The 6,968-nt window shown below is 42.1% G+C and overlaps 1 protein-coding gene across 5 annotated transcripts in view; it reads right to left on the reverse strand.

Moving 5' to 3' along the window:
• The window catches only part of GPSM2 (G protein signaling modulator 2), a 66,034-nt gene extending 60,421 nt beyond the window's left edge, over positions 1–5,613 (reverse strand). For 4 of the 5 annotated variants that reach the window (XM_047728461.1, XM_047728460.1, XM_047728459.1 and 1 more), the window contains exon 1: positions 5,345–5,611. The gene's annotated coding sequence lies outside the window, so the exon portion shown is untranslated. Of the gene's footprint in view, positions 1–5,344 lie in introns of all 5 variants that reach the window. The other variant, XM_047728462.1, reaches the window with a different exon arrangement.
• Positions 5,614–6,968: the final 1,355 nt, after the last annotated feature.

Consider the following 6,968-nt stretch of genomic DNA (forward strand, 5'->3'; position numbering starts at 1 on the left):
CTGTTTGTGACTAACAGTCAGCTAAATAAATAGAATAAAATTCCAAGAATAGATTAATGGTACTAGTTTCTAAATAAGTCTGTATCTTAAAGGTATACCACCAGTCAGAAGGGTTTCCGAGTGTATTTGAAATTCTTGAAGGTCATTATGAAAGATATCAAATAGAAAACTAAGGTAGGGGACGCCTGGGTGGCTCAGTTGGTTAAGCAGCAGCCTTCAGCTCAGGTCATGATCCCAGCGTCCTGGGATCGAGTCCCACATCGGGCTCCTTGCTCAGCAGGGAGCCTGCTTCTCCCTCTGCCTCTGCCTGCCATTCTGTCTGCCTGTGCTCGCTCTCTCTCCCTCTCTCTGACAAATAAATAAATAAAATCTTAAAAAAAAAAAAAAGAAAACTAAGGTAGTATTACTTTTAAACTCTCATTTTTATTCTGGCAGATTAAAAAAAATTCAGATCCAGAGCCATGGCCTTTCAAAACACAAATGCAACCACTTCAGAAGAGTATAATCCAAACAATTTTAGCAATATACAGTAAGAATTCCTTTTCATGTTTTCAATGTTTATACCTAAAAGTTCACCACTCTAAACAACTAAACTATGCATAAACTTCCTTTTTTGATGAGAAACATATATATTTACGGACTCCAATGAATTATGCTCCTTGGATAGTCAAATACAAATAAACCATATATGAAATTTCAAACTAGATTAATACTAAAATAATATGTAATTTAGAAGAAAAGGATTTAAAGCACTGTTGCAGTGAGAAAGGACCAAGTACGAGTCCACTTACATGAGAAATGCTGAATGTCTATAGGTCAACAGCAGTTTCTAAAAGTCTCTATACAAAGCACTACGGATATAGTAATTATTGCATGAGCAAACTCTTAGTGTCTTTGGTTTGGCAGCCCATGATAAACCAGGAAGAAGTTAAATACTGAAGATTTTTCTTGGGGGTAGGGGGGTGATAAACTAGAGAGGGGCTCTATTTTTAGATTATATATGGAGTCAATATGAATTATGCCAGTGACTACACTAATCACTAAAACTGCTGTTTTGTAATTATAATCCTCAGTGATTACAATAATTCAAGAGGATGAAACAGTTGTTTCAAAATTTCAAGGAGAAAAGAGAGATTATTTTTATGCAACATCCCTAATCTTGGTTTCCTTTTCCCCTACAAAACAGTTATTGAATCAAAAGTCTCGCTGCAACAAGATAACTTTTTTTTTTTTAAGTAGGCTCCACACCCAATGTGCGGCTCGAACTCAAAACCCCGAGATCAAGAGTCCCACGCTCTACTGAGCCAGCCATGCCCCAAGATTATGTATTTATATTTACAAATATAGGGGTGCCTGGGTGTCTCAGTGGGTTAAGCCTTGGACTCTGGTCTCAGCCCAGGTCTTGATCTCAGGTTTTGAGTTCAAGCCCCTTGTTGGGCTCCACACTTGGCATTGGCATGGAGAGAGAGAGAGAGTGTGTGTGTGTGTGTGTGTGTGTATCCATGTTCAACTAAAGGAATAAGTATGTTCATTAGAATAAAATACTTTTCTCCCTATTACTTAGTTTTATTTCTCATCAAACTGCAGCCCAGAGTTTACAAATAATGTTAATTATCTCTCCTACAAAATAATGTTAAATAGATATGGTTCTTTTAATCCATTAGTAAAATTAATAACCTTTTAAAGTGTTTCCGTTAGATACATGAAGAAGAAAAAGGATTTCTAGTTAATTGAAGCACATACAAATGGATACATAGAAGTATTACAATACCAAAGTTATAAAGGGCATAGTAATGGCACTTAAAAAAAAAAAAAGGACATTCTAAATTTTCATCGTTCCCAATTATATTTTCAGTGCTTTCTGAATGACTACTCAGGTTATAAAACCGAGAGATCACAAGAAATATGACTGCGACCCAAAAACACTGATGATTCACACTAAGCCCAATTTCTACCAAAAAAAAACCCCAAAACCAGAAAACCCCACCCTAAATGTATATATATTAGTTCTTGCCCTTTCTGATCTGTAATTCTTTTATTAATAAATAAGTATAAGCTTATTTTTCTTTTTAAGGAGAAATAAATCCCAAATGCAAGAAGGTTAAAAATGTCCAAAAAGGTCCCTAGAAAGTTTGAATTTAGAATTCTTTTTTTTTTTTTTTTGACAGAGAGATCACAAGCAGGCAGAGAGGCAGGCAGAAAGAGAGGAGGAAGCAGGCTCCCCGAGAGAGCAGAGAACCCGATGTGGGGCTCAATCCCAGGACTCCGAGATCATGACCTGAGCCGAGGGCAGCGGCCCAACCCACTGAGCCACCCAGGCGCCCTTTTTTTTGAATTTAGAACTCTTTATAGGAAAATGTAACTTTGTCTTCTTCCGAAAGTTATCACTAACCTGTGGAAAAATGTTTTATTCAATTCAGTAATGTTACAAGATGATATAGGAAGAATGACTCTAAATAAAAAGGGCCAGAGACAGCTTTTTGGAAGCAAGGATATCTGTACTACATCTTGAAAGATGGGTAGACCTTATTAGGCAAATGAAGGAAAGGGATTCCAGTCACAGGGAAATGATTCAAGCAAAAGCAAGGAGGTAAGAATGCACAGAATGTATGCCCAGTTCAAACACACTGGGTTAGGAGTTGGAAAAGAGAAGTCTAAGAAGGTACTAAAGTGTTAGGGACTCAGAATATGTTTGTGGCCTTGTATTTAACCTTGCAATTTTTTCAACAAAGGAATAGCAGAAGTCAGATCTGTGTTAGATAAACTGGCAGAAACACACAGGGTAGAGGAGAGAGACAAAAGGAAGATACTTCAAAAACTCCAGAAGCAACTACTGAATAAGTTTTCTCTGGTCATCTCACAACACCAAGCAAATTGCTTTGCACATAATCAATGCCCAACAAACTTTTTAAAATTTCTTGCCTGGGGAGAAGATAAGAATTCTGAAGCAATAACGAATCCTATACTAGTGAGAAAACTGGGCTTTAATACAGATCTGCTCCACAGTAAAGAGTACATTCATATTCATGTAAATAATTCAGGAAAGTTTTACCTAATTTTTTACTGTTTTCATAAAGATGACTATAGGATATTGAAAACATTATATGACTTGTAAGATACTGAACGGAAGACAGCAGTCCTAAAAGGAGGACTGAAATATTTCTGCATAGTTCCCAATAAAACACAACACCTACAGGCACCTTAAAAGTGGATTATGTCCCTACAAATGGAATCCAGAGAACTGGAGGAGTTTTAAACAGTCGCAGAGAAGCAATAGAGTATGTGCTCTGGGATTAGGCCACAGTTTGACTTACCACGTATATGATCTTGAGCTAAACTCTCAGACTTGGTTTGGGCATAATGACACTTATCCAACATGTGTTGTGATGATTAGAGATCCATTTTATAAACTACCTAACCCAGTGCCTGGCTCTAGTACTTAACGCAAGTACTCAATAAAGTATAGCAGTAATAATGATAGTAGCTGTTATTACTTCTTTGAAAGTCTATTAGATTTACAATAGTCTAAATCTACATCAGTTTTTTCATTTTCAAATTCCAGATAACTAATTACAAAATTTTTACCATTTAGGTAAATCTTAGACATTTTACGCTTAACTACAAGGCCATTTAAACCTATCTTCGCTGTAATTAGCCTAGTACCAAGTCTGACGTTTATATTAAAATATAACATTTGTAACACTGCATGTCTGATTTATTGTTAAAACAATCTTTTTAAAAATTTATTTATTTATTTATTTGAGAAAGAGAGAGCGAGATACAGCACAAGCAGGGGGAGGGGCAGAGGGAGAAGCAGGCTCCCCGCTAAGCACGGAGCCCGATGCGGGACTCGATCCCAAGACGCTGGGATCATGACCCGAGCCAAAGGCAGACGCTTAACCGTCTGAGCCACCCAGGCACCCTGCATGTCTAATTTAATAACATTAGAAAATACAACTAAACTGCCGAACTAGCCAAAGCAGATTTGGGAGGAACCGCCTCTAAAACAATACCACACAACTTTTTACTTTGTATCTGCTCCACTCTTATACCATAAATAATCGCCTAAGGAGTTTGTCAGAACGAATCCATGGTAAGGCTTAAAGCAGAGTTAAGTCTGGGACTGCCCTCACTGTCCTCACACACACCCAGGTCAATCAACAGTGACCGTCCCTTTGTTTACAAGTAAGCAACATAAAAATTAAACCAAAGCTGCTTCTCGAATAGGGACAACCCAAGCAAAAATGGTCTTTATCAGAGGTAATCACAGTGGTGGTTATCAGACCGGAAATCTTCGGGCACCCTTCTAATGTAGCAGCTTGAAAATTTAGCTACATACCACGAAAGACTCCAACTCAAGTCCACAGAAATAAAAGCCAAGAAGCTACTCCGTTTAACTCTGAGGCAAGGTTAAATTATGCATTAAGGCAAATAAAATTTCCATCCTTACTCGTTTTCTTTAATAGAGTTCAAACGATAGTAGTTAAAGTGATCTAACTGGTTACCACTAAAACTAATTATAGATTATCCACCTTTTTTTTTTTTTTCCTCTTCTAAGATATTTCATAGCTTATACAGATTTTCGGGCAAGGGCTTTCTTAACATCCTCTGCTTACTAAAACTTTTTGCAGCAATTACTAGTACCTACGGTAACTCGACAGGTCGGTGCCTCAAATCCGTGAACTTAACTGTGGTAAACGCAGGTGTTTGACAAACACTGCCCGCTTTAGACAGCAAGCGCAAGACCACAAGTGAATGCTATCTGCCTCGGGTTAATTACATGGGGATTCAGGTTTTTAACCCACTGTTTGTTACACTCAGAATACGTGAGGAGTCGCTGTGGCCCATCACACATTTTTTTTTTTTTTAAAGTTTTATTTATTTATTTGACAGAGATCACAAGTAGGCAGAGAGGCAGGCAGAGAAAGAGGGGAAAGCAGGTTCCCCCGCTGAGCAGAGAGCCCGATATGGGGCTCAATCCCAGGACCCTGGGATCATGACCTGAGCCCAAGGCAGAGGCTTTAACCCACTGAGCCACCCAGGCGCCCCCATCACACTTTTTATTAAAAAAAAAAAAAAAAAAAGTTAGGGAACAAAGCTCTCAAACTTGACTCGTTTAAAAATTTCGCAATAAGAAAGCAACCCGCACCTCAGCCAGCAGCTTCTCATCCAGTTCCCGGTCTCCTCACTCGGGTCCCCACCGCGCCGGCCCCAGCCGCCCACCCAAACAAAGCAGGCGGCCCCCAGCCCCGGGACACAGAACCTCCCCACCCAGCCCCGCACACACATGCGCCTCCCCGTCATCCCCCCTCTGCGGGGCGCCCTGAGAAGCCTCAGAACTCACCTCCCGCGGGCCGACGAGTCACGGGAGCGCGGCGGTCGCGACGGAGCGGCAGCTGTGGGAGCCTCAGGCGACGGACTGGTAGCCGCGGCCCCTCCCCCGGGCGCGTCCGCGCGCCGGGGGGGCCTTGCCAGACAGAGGCACTGCAGGAGGCAGGCGCGCGCCCCCCGCCCCCGCTCGCCGCAGGTCACGTGGGCCAGAGCTCGCGCCGCAATCCTCTCCACCCAGGGGTCCCACCGCGCCGCCAGCCTCCACGGCTCTCCTCCTCTGCGCCTGCGCCCCAGCTCCAGTAGCTCCCATTCAAACGGACAACGCCCCGCGTCTTTCGGACCTGCCAATGGCGGGCACGGGGGGCGGAGCGGGGCGGGGCAGTTGTCCGCTCTTCTGCCTCCGCGGTGCGGGGGCGGGTGGGGCACTGCGAGTCAGGGTGGAGGGGACCTGGGTTGGGGGGCTTGTCCTCACGCTGTTCTGGGTCCTGTCCTCAGCCTTCAAGTTGAAACTGCTCTTCTGCCCTCTTACTTCTTCTTCAGACACTGAAGGGCGGAGCGAATAACATCGTTCCGATAGAGCTCCGAGAGGGTCTGGCCCAGACCCCTTTAAAAGATGGGCGCATAGAACAAATGCGTCCTGCACTTACAGCTCGGTCCAGCCTAGGAACGAGTTTCCCAAGCGGCCTATGCGGGATGTTTAAGAAAAAGGGCTCTGTGACAGGAACAGAGGGACCCGTTTCAAAGTCCGAACAAGGCAGTCTCAGTTCTTGGGCCCTGTCACCATTCTGGCGTTTCCAGCTGTTAAGAAAGCAAACTGGTGTTGACTGCTGAGTTGCCAGATCCCAGGAAAGCTGGGAGGCACTTGACTCAGTTTCAGGCCGCTACATTCCAGATACACTGGGAAAAGTCAGTTTTATTTCAATGCACCGTCTCCATACCAGATTTAACCAAAACGTAGGTCTCAGTTCTTCACAAAAAAACCAAGACTACATTCTCTCGGGGCTAAAGATCAGATGAATTTAATTAGATTATTTTTCAAATATTTCTCCACTGAAATGGGATTTAAATGTTTCTGCAGGCTTAAGGATATGTTAGAGAGAACCCCACTTTCAGTATCTCTCTGAATGATTGCCCTAACAGTGACCCAAGCAGCATTTCTCTTCCTGGGAATATGTTATGGCAAATAGGTTAAAATAACAGCTTTGGCATCAAACTTGACCTGGATTTGAGTTACATCTTTGCCACTTAGGGGTTGGTTGACTTTGAAGGAGTTACTTATCCTCTTTAGCTTTAGTTTCCTCAACTGCAAAACACAGGTAATAAAAGTGGTGGTTATGCTTCTGTGAGATAAGTCAGTTAAGCCTGACTGCTTGATAAATGGTACCTATTATCATTATTATCAACAACTACCTTTAATATCAGATGCTTATAAACAACAACTGAATTAGATGCCTGTACCATTTCAGAGGTAGGTATTATGATTCCTTCTTACTCATAAATTCTTTTTTGGGTGTTGATAGGATGTTTTCCTATCAACATCCATTGTCCAGAATGAATCCTTATGTCCCACCTGCAAATCTCTTACACCTGTGACTTTCTATCACTGGTATTAGTTATTTCTAACTTACTCAAGTTGA

This window comes from Lutra lutra, chromosome 4 (genome assembly GCF_902655055.1).
Source record: "Lutra lutra chromosome 4, mLutLut1.2, whole genome shotgun sequence".
Lineage (NCBI taxonomy): Eukaryota > Metazoa > Chordata > Mammalia > Carnivora > Mustelidae > Lutra > Lutra lutra.